This window comes from Nomascus leucogenys, chromosome 3 (assembly GCF_006542625.1).
Source record: "Nomascus leucogenys isolate Asia chromosome 3, Asia_NLE_v1, whole genome shotgun sequence".
Taxonomy (NCBI): Eukaryota; Metazoa; Chordata; class Mammalia; order Primates; family Hylobatidae; genus Nomascus; species Nomascus leucogenys.
This window is the reverse complement of record NC_044383.1, coordinates 139,046,017-139,058,112: the sequence shown is the minus strand read 5'-3', so window position 1 is coordinate 139,058,112 and position 12,096 is coordinate 139,046,017. Positions and strand designations below refer to the sequence as shown.

At 37.4% G+C, this 12,096-nt stretch overlaps 1 protein-coding gene and 1 pseudogene across 1 annotated transcript in view; both read left to right on the top strand.

Moving 5' to 3' along the window:
* The window catches only part of RGS17 (regulator of G protein signaling 17), a 120,437-nt gene that overhangs the window by 72,050 nt on the left and 36,291 nt on the right, over positions 1-12,096 (top strand). The gene's annotated exons all lie outside the window — the stretch shown is intronic.
* Positions 3,186-3,317, top strand: LOC115834613 (annotated as a pseudogene).

The following is a 12,096-nucleotide window of genomic DNA, read 5'->3' as shown; positions in this document are numbered from 1 at the left end:
ATAAATATTATGAACATGAAGAGAGAATTGCTGACTCACCATCAAGTGACATTTCAGTGAAGGTTCTATATCAAGTAGGAAAAGAAATTACATGGATATATTCACTGATGGAGCCAGATTCTGACCACCCAAAGTAAGGACCAGACCATATTCTTACCAATTATTCACTCTGAATGCACAAAGAATTTTTTTCTTGAATTTCTGATCATTTTAATATAATCATAAACATGGTGATTTTGAAAAAAAAATGCACTAACGAGTATACCATTCCAGGAGTAGTAGTATTACTCCAGGACAACTCTTTTTAGATAAATGGGTCATAAACTAAGAAGTGACATTGGAAGCTTGCTCCGTTGCATAGATATGTGCTGGCTTAGCTGAAGCAGGGTAGTTATCAGAAATTTTAAATTGAGAAGTGAGTTGCTTTTCCTCACAGGAAAAATTCGTCACAACTAAGAATAACTATCTGTACTTGGTGAATTGCTTCCTTGTCCACCCCAGTGCTAAAGTGGGCTTCACCAATTTGGCTTATTGAGCAGATAACTTTATGCGGCCCCACGCCGAATCAACAACTACATGGTAAAACCGGATGCTTTCAACAACCATGACAAGACAGCAATGGTTATAATGAAGTTTGATTGTTGGATAAAGAGTTGATTGTGGGTACTATGAGTCACTTTAGACTCAGTTCATTTACATGTGATAAAAAGTACAGTGTCAATGGTGAAATAATAAACCAAACCATTAGTCTTTCTGCCTCACTGACTAAGCCTTTGTGTAGAACCCTGAGACAGGAAGATCCCAGCCAATGGATACAAAAACTTTACATCCCACCATATAAGTGAAATGATCTCTCGGCAGGAAGATAATGATGAAAACCTTCAACATCTGGAGCACTAAAACATTGAACCACACTAACTTTTTGGCAACATTATGAACAACTCTCCTCAGTGTTACCTTGAAAGAGCTACCACATACTGAGCACTTACTGTAATTGCAAAGATTTGTTCCAAGTATTTATGTGTCAAATTCATTCAGCCCTTATAGCAGAATGGATATACTTATGTGTTCTGTTATTATCAATTATTATCTGCCAATGAGGAAACAAGGATAAGAATAGGCAAAGTCAGGGGTTCCCAACCCCGGGCCATGGACAGGTACTGGTCTGTGGCCTGTTAGGAACTGGGATACATAGTAGGAAGCGAGCAGCAGGCCAGCGAGCTTTGCTACCTGAGCTCTGCCTCCCGTCAAATCAGCAGTGGTTTTAAATTCCCATAGGAACATGAATCCTATTGTGAACTGCACATGCGAGGGATCTAGGTTGCACACTCTTTATGAGAATGTAATGCCTGATGATCTGTTATTGTGTCTCAACACCCCCAGGTGGGAGTGTCTAGTTGCAGGAAAACAAGCTCAAAGCTCCCACTGGCTCTACATTATGGTGAGTTGCATAATTATTTCATTATATATTACAATGTAATAATAATAGAAATAAAGTGCACAATAAAATGTAAGGTGCTTGAATCATCCCAAAACCATCCCCCACCCCCATCCGTGGAAAAATTGTCTTCCATGAAACTGGTCCCTGGTGCCAAAAAAGTTGGGGACCGCTGGAGTAACTAACCAAAGGTCATCCAGTTGATAACAGAAGCAAGATTTGTACAGAGGCAGTCTGACTCTAGAGCTTGTTTACTCACCATATTGTAAGACAGCTTGGGAGTGGTGATACAAGAGACTGCCCTGTTTATATTTGTAAGTTTAAGTCCTAAAAATTTGGTGACTTCAAGAGTGAGATGAGAACTAATTCTGATGTGTAGATTCATTTCTTTTCCAATTCAGCCTAATTTTCCAAAATTGATCTTACTGCAATGGCATCTTGACCATTAAGAAAGATGGAGGAGCATTCTTTTTCTTCCAAAGTTAAGAATATGAAGCTTTTATTTTTATATTTATATATAATATATATCAAAATACCCAGATGTTATGTGGATTTTAAAATAAAATGTAAGTGTATACATTGCAGCAGGTCATTCAGACTTAATTTTTCCCTTCCTCTGTGAGGGATACTTTGGGAAAGGATGAGGAGCACCATTCAAACTTGACACTGTGCTTTAGGGCTGTAAGAATTGTATGTGAAACTTCCAAATCTCTGCCTTGGGAAAATAGATATTTTTAATAATCAGAGAAATCTGTCATATTCATCATCCTCAATAATTAATATTTATTTTGCATCTACAATAGAGAACACTGGGATTCCAGGAAAACACATACACACACACACACACACACACACACACACACACAGCCCTTCCTCTTAAGAGTTTTTCAATCCTATTGGAAAACAGTATCTAAACAAAAGGGTGAAGAATATTAGTCAATGTGCAAAGATTGACAATATAATCTATAAAAATGTACAAATTGATAGAAATAGGAATTCATCATCTCACTCCCAGCTGTATTTTGAAGAGAGCAGTTGGGTTAGGCAGCCCGTTTCAGGAATAGTAACCTCAGAACCAAGAGAGATTTTCTGTCTAATCATCTATGTAAATTTGAGGCCCCTTTAAATCAACCTCTTTCAAGGACTTGTTCACCAGTAACTTAAATACTCAAGAATGCTTGGCTTGAGGCTCTTCTTAACAGGTGAATTAAGATCTTATCTGAGTATCAGTCAGACTTTCCATATATGGAATAAAGAGCCTTCCTATTCCTTCTATTCGTCAATCCATGTTCTAACCTTTGGGATCTTACAAGTGAATGCATATCCTCCTATCCTCTTCTACATGGCATCACTTCAGTGATTAGAAAATTATGATTCTGATTATCTTTCTCTTCTTTAGAGGAAACACCTTTGTTCTAAAACTAGTGTTCTTATGAGACGCTCATGAGTTTTTGTTAACTCTCCTCCTTTTAGTCTTCTGAACATATTTCAATTTATTTCTTAAATTGTAGTGAGCAGAATTGAACATAACTGTTTAACCAGCCCAGAGAATATCTATTACATCTCGTTTTAGAAAACGTATTTCTGTTAATGCATTCTAAATTGCCATTGACTATTTTAACATCACACTGTTGGTTAATGCTGAATTTACTGTCCCGAATTTTTCATATGCTCCTGTTAAACCATGTTTCTCCCATCCTAGCCTTAACAGTGTTTTTAGACCCAAGTTCATATCCTTAAATTTATCATCGCTTCTCGGCCTTTTGGCTAAGATCAAGTGTAGCATATCCTTAAATTTATCCTTTTTACATTGTATTTTGTTTTATTTGGCCCATTGTTCAACCTGTGAGATGGTTTTGATCATTGCACCTGACCCTGGGGAAGGGAAAGAAGTAACAGAGTAAAACTGTAGACAGCTAGAAGTTACAGCCGAATTTCCCCTCATTTCTTGGAAGATATAACTAATGCACGACAATGAAAAACCTTCTCTGATTAGTACACCTGATTTATGTGTGTTCCTTATTAATAAATTTGCCTAAGCTTTGAGGGGAAAACCATTATGCTGGGTCCGTTAGTATTTATTCCATACCAGCTTTCCCTGCACCTCACCGTAAGGACTAGATGAAGTGTTTTTATAGGTGGCTGATAGGATGCCAGCTGCAAAACACTTTCCATCCTTGCTCAGCTCAAAAAAAAATCTGAAGTCCCAGTTTTGTGCACAGGTATGTCCTTCTTTGCAAAGGAGAGACCAGTTTCTCCTGCCTTGTTCTTCTCCACCATGTGAAGTCAAATGGGTTTTTGACACTTCCTCCATAGGGAAGTAGGGATGACAAAAAAGAATTGACCTCCACATATTCAAAAATATTTGAGAGTTTCAGTCCATAGTTATGCTTCATTTTACATAACTTTTCATTTTTTAACTTATAAGATTAAGAAAATGTGTTTGGCTTAAAAAATTAGAATTGGTGAACTCAAAGGAAAAAAAAATAGCAGACAGATTTTTCCCTTCTGTATTTACTGATAAACCCACACCAATCCCCTCAGCACCAGTTTGCAGTGGTGCACAGGAAGTAGAAGCAAATAGGGGTTCCAGGATGTGATCACCTGAGGGCATACAGCAATTTTCCATGCTTACTTACCAGGGACAGGGATTTGGGAAGGACCTTCCTAGGCACTGTCACTAAGCAGCTCTCTGAGATAGTGCGTCTTCCGCCTGCTCTGTGTGTCTAATTATTCAGACGCCCCAGCTATGTAGCAAAATATTATACCTCATTGCTTGCTGGGCGGTCCAGAAGTTTAGACTGGAAATACAGATGAGATGCTGAACTGCTGGTATTCAGGGCCTTAGAGAATTCTCTATCAGTCAGAAAAATAGGAATGATCTGTTCCAAATGGTATGGGAACTACACAAAGGAAATCAATGAGTAGGAATTTGTTTCCAGAAGGAAGATGATTATGGGACAACATACACAATTACTTCAGAAGAGCACAAATAAAGCGTTTGCCTGTGATGTTTTTTTTTAAGCCGGCTGAAAGACATAGAAGAGAGTGAAAGTCTTGCAAATCTTTTTATTTATTTATTTATTTATTTATTTATTTGGGATGAAGCCATGCACTGTTGCCCAGGCTGGAGTGCAGTGGTGCGATCTCAGCTCACTGCAACCTCCACCCTCTGGGTTCAAGCAATTCTCCTGCCTCAACCTCCCAAGTAGCTGGGGTCACAGGCACCCGCCACCATGCCTGGCTAATTTTTGTATTTTTAGTAGAGACGGGGTTTCACCATGTATGGTCAGGCTGGTCTTGAACTGCTGACCTCAAGTGATCTGCTCATCTCAACCTCCCAAAGTGCAGGATTTCAGGCATGAGCCACCATGCCCTGCCTCGGTCTTGCAAATCTAACAAATAATATTTGAACCCCTCTACAGTGATTTCAAACCACAACAATCTCAGAGATTTCTTGAATAAATGGATATCCAAGATGTCGTTTACCTCTGAATGTTTCAATATTGAGTATTTAACAGTGAGAAAATTAAGGTATTCAATTCTCAAGAAAGTTTTTGAATCTTTCTGCAAATTTTCAGGATATAAACAAGAAATTCCTGCCTGGTATAAAGCTATATATATATATGATGTGTGTATGTGTGTGTGTGAAAAAGAAAAGAAAATATAGATAAGTATAAAAGATAATAAAATAAATACTCCCATACCCAAAACTCTATTTTTCTTTCTTTCTTTTTCTTTTTTCTTTTCTTTTTCTTCTTTTTCTTTTTTGAGACAGGCTCTTGCTTTGTCACCCAGGCTAGAGTACGTGATGCAATCCTAGGTCACTGCAGCCTCGAACACCTGGGTTCAAGCAATCCTCCTACCTCAGTTTCCCAAGTAGCAAGTACCTAGGACTACATATGTATGCCACCATGCCTGGTTAAATTTTTTATTTTCTGTAAAGATGGAGTTTCACTGTGTTACCAAGCTGGTCTCAAACTCTTGGCCTCAAGTGGTCCTCCCAAAGGGCTGGAATTACAGATAATGAGCCACTGTGCTCTGCCTCAATACCAAATTTATGTAACTATAAATATTTTGCTTTTTCTTCAGATCTTTTTTAAAGAAATGATTAAAGTTGAAATTCTTTCTTTTGCAATCACACGCTGATCGTTATCTCCCCAAACACCCAGTAATGGATCCAGTCCATGCTCTGTAACTGCGTATGTTACACATATTCTCCAGAAAAGATATGTATTATTGTTTGTTTTGTATGCTTATGAAAATTATGTTGATACTGTATTTAATATTTTAAAGCATTTTTTTATTCAACATTGTTTTGTGATTGCCTCAAGTTGATTCATATAGATCTAAGTTACTCATTTTAAGAGCTGTTTTATATATTAACATATAACAATATCACCATTTTAAAATTCATTCCTGGAAAAATGAGAATATTGGTTGTGTCTTAGCTCAGGATGCTATAACAAAATGCCATAAGCTGGATAACTTAACAACAGAAATTTATTTCTCACAGTATTTCTCTGAAAGTTGAAAGTCTGAGATCAAGGTGCCAGTATGGTTGGGTTCTGGTGAGGGCCTTCTTTTAGGTTGCAGACTACTGGCATCTCATTTTATCCTCACAGGGTGGAAAGAGAGCAGGAGAGTAATCTGGGGGTCCCTTTTTTAAGGGCACTAATCTCATTCATGAGGCCTCCACCATCACTGTCTAATGACCCTGTCCATAGGCCCCACCTCTTAATATCACCCTGAGATTAGATTTCAACATATGTGTTTGAGGAGGACACAGACATTCAGTATTTAACATTCTGCTCCTGGCCCTCCACAATTCATGTCTTCACATGCAGAATACATTATTTCCATCCCAGTAGCCTCAAAAGTCTTAACTTGTTCTAGCATTGGTTCTCAAGTCTAAAGTCCAAAGTCTTATCTAACTATCATCTAAATCAGATATGAGTGATTCTCAAGGTATCATTCATTCAGAGACAGAACTCCTCTCCAGCTATGAACATGTAAAACCAAATATTAGGTTGATGCAAAAGTAATTGTGATTTTTGCCACTTTTAATGGCAAAAAAACCCACAATTACTTTTGCACCAACCTAATAAGTTATGTGCTTTCAAACTATAGTAGAGGGACAGACGTAGAATAGATATTCCCATTTCAGAAGCAAAGGAATAGGAAAGAAGAAAAGAGTGACAGCTTTTAAGTAAGTCCAAAACCTAGCAAGTCAAACTCTATATCTCAGGGCTGGAGAATAATCCTCTGTGCTTGATGCCATACACTCCAGGCCCACTGGGGCAGAGGTCCCATTTTCCAGACCCGTAGAGTTGAGGTATTGCTCTGCACCTCTGCCAAATTGGGGTCTCAGTCCCAGGGTTCTGCTGGGCAGGCACCAAACCTCCACAGCTCCTCCCAGTCCTGCCCCCATGCCTTTGATTGGAGGTAATCTAACTTGTTGAAAATCAGGCAATTCTTCCTCCACCCTTTGCAACATAGGATGAAGCCCTTACGATCTCTGAATCACTTTTTTGTGGTCATTCTTCCCTTGTCTTGAAGAATAGATCATGTTTGCAGCTGAAAAGTTTTATGGTCTTCCCTGTAAAATCCAAAAAATCTGACATTTCTTCATTCCTTCCCATATCCTTCCCATTGAGTTCAAACTGGCAGTTTTCCTGCTGAGGTAGCTAATTCAGTCCATGCTTCACACCATACTAATCTCCTTATCAAATGGTGGCTTGGTAATACTTTTAGTGTTCTCTTTTAAACATGCTTTCTCATTTTGTGCAATATGGATTGGCTGAGAATTTTCCAAGCTCGTTAAGTTCTAGTTTCTTGTTGTTTGATAAGTCCCTCTTCACATCATTTCTCTTTTCTCACATTTTACTGAACAGTCAGGTGGAACAAAGCCGTGCCTTCAATACTTTGCTGAGAAATATCCTCAGCTAAATAGCCAACTTCATTGCTCATAAGTCCCAACTTCCACAAAACACTAATAATATGAACACAGTTCAGCCAAGTTGTTTGCCGCTTAATAACAAGGGTTGCCTGTTCTCCATTGCACAAGATGGAGAAAAGGACAGTGAAATTTACAGTGTTAATGAGGATAATAACATGTTTTTACTTCAGTCTGAGAATTCATCAAAATGGCCTTTACTATCCATATTTCTACTAACATTCTGTCCATGATTACATATGTATTCTTTAAGAAGATGGAAGCCTTCGCTGCAGCTCTTCTCTTCCCTTTCTGAGCCCTAACCAAATCACCTTTAAAAATCCCTTCATGACAATCTTGGCTTCTTCTAGATGTACTTCACAGCTCTTGGTTAGTTCCAAAGCTGCTTTCACATTGTTAGGTATTTGTTATAGCAGCACTCCACTTCTCAGTACCAATTTCTGTCTTAGTTTGGGCTGCTATAATAAAATACCGTATGTAGGGTGGCTTATCAATAACAGACATTTATTTCTCACAGTTCTGGAGGCTGGAAAGTTCAAGATCAAGGTGATGGCCTATTTGGTGTCTGGTGAGGGCCTGCTGCCTGATTTTAGATGACTATCTTCTTTCCATGCCCTTACATGGGGAGAAGAAGAACCAACTCTCTGGCCTCTTCCTATAAGAGCACTAATCCCATTCATGAAGCCTCTGCTCTTGTGACCTAATTACCTCTGAAAGGCCCCACCTCCAAATATCATTACATTTGGCCCCATCTCCAAATATCACTACATTTGGGATTAAATTTCAACATACAAATTTGAGGGGGACATAAACATTCAGTCCATAACAGGTTGTTTCCAATTTAAGGTGTTAAATATACTGTAATTAGTGGCTTCATATACAGGTTTGAGTTTCTCCAGTGTATAAACATAAAAATGGAATTTGTCATAGGTTATGTGTATTGTGAACTACGTGTAGTCAATATTGTTCTTCAAAGTGATTTCTCAACGTGTATTCCTACCATTAGTGTGAGGAGTTTTTAATTTACCCAAGTACTTTTCCAAAATTGATATCGTATGACTTTTTAACTGTGGAAAATTTGGATGTGGAATACTTTTTTATCCACATTTCTCTGATTAATAGTTCTGAGCATCTATTCATTTAATTTGGAGTATTTATATTTTCCTCTTTTATGAACCGCCTGCAAATTTGTTTGCCAATTTTTCTATTAGGTGTTTATGTTTTTAAATTGCAATCTGTTACTTATTATTATGGATAATATTCCTTTGTATCTTCCAGTATGATTCTCTATTTTTCTTTTATTTATGGTTTCCTTATTTGCTCAAAAGTTATTAATAAATTAAACTATATAAAAAAAGCTTTTCCTTTTGAGCTTGATCTTATAGTAAGTAATCCTTTCTGCTCTGAAGCTATAGTCTACATTTTTATGACGGTTTTAGAATTTGTAACATCTATTTTTTTATTCATTTTTTGAGTTTATTTTTGCATGTATTATCACTTGGAGGTGTAATTTTTTATATGCAAGTGCAAATATCTCAACACCATTTTTGAGTAGTCTGTCATTCCTGAATGATAAAGATGCATACTCTAATTTAAGCCAGGATTGCATAAATGCCTGAATGTTACTCAGCTCTCTGAGAGTTTTATTATTTTGATCTATATATCTGTTCCCATGCCATTGCCTAATTATTATGACTTCTATATTATTGATAGAACAAACACCCCCCCTTATTTTTATTTTCAGACATGTCTTGGTTATACTTTGCCCTTCAGTTTTCCATATAAGTTTTAGAATTCATTTGTTAAGTTCCATGAATGATTGAATTAGAATTTTTACTGCAATCACATTGAATTTATTTATTTATTTATTTATTTATTTATTTATCTTGAGAAAGAGTCTCGCTCTGTCACCCAGGCTAGAGTGCAGTATTGCGATCTTGGCTCACTGCAAGCTCCGCCTCCTGGGTTCACACCATTCTCCTGTCTCAGCCTCCCGAGTAGCTGGGACTACAGGTGCCCGCCACCACGCCCGGCTAATTTTTTGTATTTTTAGTAGAGACGGGGTTTCACCATGTTAGCCAGGATAGTCTCGATCTCCTGACCTCATGATCTGCCCGCCTCGGCCTCCCAAAGTGCTGGGATTACAGGTGTGAGCCACTGCACCCGGCCTTGAATTTATAAAATAATTGAGGACAATTAAGATTTTGGTCTTCCCACTTGAGAAAATAACCTAACTCTGTATTCAGGTCTTATTTTATGTTTTTTGATAAAGTTTTGTAGTATTTCTATAGAGTGCTTATACAATTTTTGTTATAAATATTAACAGTTACTGTTTTGGCTTTGCTATTGATTTGAACTATGCCTTTGTTTCTTTTATATATTCAAATTCGTTGTTGCTAGTGTATTAGAAGTATATGATATTTTAAAGCTTAAACTGGCATTCCTCTTGAACTGCCTCTAATACTTATCTGCCAAATCTCTTGGAGTTTTATGTTGATAACCATATCATTTGTAAATAGTAAAATTTGTATTTTCTTTTCCAATTTTTATTTATTTTTTCTAATTTTGTTGCATTGGCTGCAAAATAAAAAATTTTGAATGTTGGGTATATAGACTTTATTGTTTTCTTCTTATCATTAATAGGAATGCTGTAAAATTCACCATTCTACAAATATTTGTGTACCTAGTATGTGCCAAGCATTGTTACAACAATGAACAAAACAGACAAAAGTGTCTACTTTCATCAAATTTATTGGCTACTTGGTTAGACAAACAAACAGGTAAAACTTGTAGTATGACTAGTGATGATACATTATATGGAGACAAGTTAAACAGGAAAGGGTAACAGATCATACTGGGGATGGGGTGAGGGAGTTCATTTTTAAATAAGATGGTCATGAAGGCTTCAAGGAGAATGTAACATTTCAGTAAATACTTGAAGGAGTGAAACCCCAAGTGTGGAACAAATGCAAAGGTCTTGACACGTAATTGTACCAAGCATGGCTGAGGAGCAGCAAGGAGGCTCTTGTGATTGAAACAGAACAAGAGGCAGAGAAAAGGAGATACATTCAGGGGAGTAACAAAAAAGCAGACTGTAAGAACTTCATTCTGAATAAGATGGTAAGCCACTGGAAGTTTTGGATTGGATTTGAATGGAAGAGTCTTTGCTGAAATTATTTGACTTAGGTTTGAAAAGCTCATACTGGCTGCTGTCTTGAGAATACAATAAAATGGAATTGTAATAGAGGGAGATAGGAGGTGGTAGAAACAGAAGATGGGTAGCGGATACCAGTTAAGAAGTCTCACATTTGCTGATCTGCTGATGTGACATTCAGATGAAATAGAGGAGTCAAGGATGAGTCTAGGATTTTTCGGTGTGAAAAATGAGAAGGATGAGGCTTTTCATTCAGTAAAATTGGAGAAACTGTGGGAAGAACATGTTTTTGGGAAAAGATAATGAGGGCAGACTAGAGCATGTTAAGTTTCAGAAAGCCAAGTGAAGATATTGAGTAGGTAGTTGGATATATGCATCCTGAATTCAGGAAAATTATCTTCACTGGGCATGTAAATTTGAGGATTTTGTACAGAAAGCTGGTAGACCCAAAAAAGTCTCAATGAGTTCATCAAAGAAGTGATAGAGAAGAAAGACAGAACATTGTGGCCATTCAAAATTTGGAAGCGAGGAAGATGAAAAAGAAACAAGAAAATAGACTGCAAAGAAGTGATGAGAAAGCAGACAGGTGAGTGTGGTGCCCAGGAGGCAAGAGAAGAAAGTATTTCAAAGAGGGTGGAGTTAAAATAGTCAGTTTGGACTACTATAGACAAAGCATCATAGTTGGGTAGCTTAAAAACTACGTAAATTTGTTTTTCACAGTTTTGGTGGCTGGGAAGTATAAAATCAAGGTGGTGGCCTATTTGGTGTCTGGTGAGGGCCTGCTTCCTGGTTGGAGAAGATTGTCTTTCTGTATCCTCACATGGTGGGAAAAAGCAATCCAGTTCCCTGGCCTCTTCTTATAAGGGCACTAATCCCATTCATGAGAGTTCAGCTATCATGAGCTAATTACCTCCCAAAGGCCCCAGCTTTTATTACCATCACAATTGGGGTTTGGACTTCAACAAATAGATTTTGGAAGGGCAAATTCTGTCCATTGTAGTGTAAAATGCTGTTGGCCCAGAAGGAGATGGCAAAATAACTCTTGGACTTAATAATATGGGGACATTGAGATGTCTACAAAATCTTTTTCATTAGAGGGTTAGGTCAGCCCACCCATTTTTGTAATTGATGTAGTCTTAAATTTAATTCTTGAGTGTATCTAAACAGAGAAATGTAGACTTTTATTTTAGCCAGGTCATTAAGTTCAGCATCCTGTTTTACCAATTTCAGTTCTTGTTTCTTGTATTCTACCCCTTCCCTCTAATTTTGTTTTCTTCTGACTGAAGTAGGTTCCAGCAAATATTTGAGTAATCAACTCAGTGAGTTTATCAGAAATGATCTTCACTCTCGAATTTTTATTTAGCTGCATATAAAATTGTAGGATGTTTATTATCCCTCAGCACTTGGAACACATAACTCCATTGCCCACCATCTTCAGCATCTACTATTGCTCATGGAAAGTCCACTGGCAAGCAAAGCGTTACTTGTGTGTGGGTAATTCAGCTTTTGTCTTTTATCTTCTAGATGTGTTTTTACTATTTTAAGTGT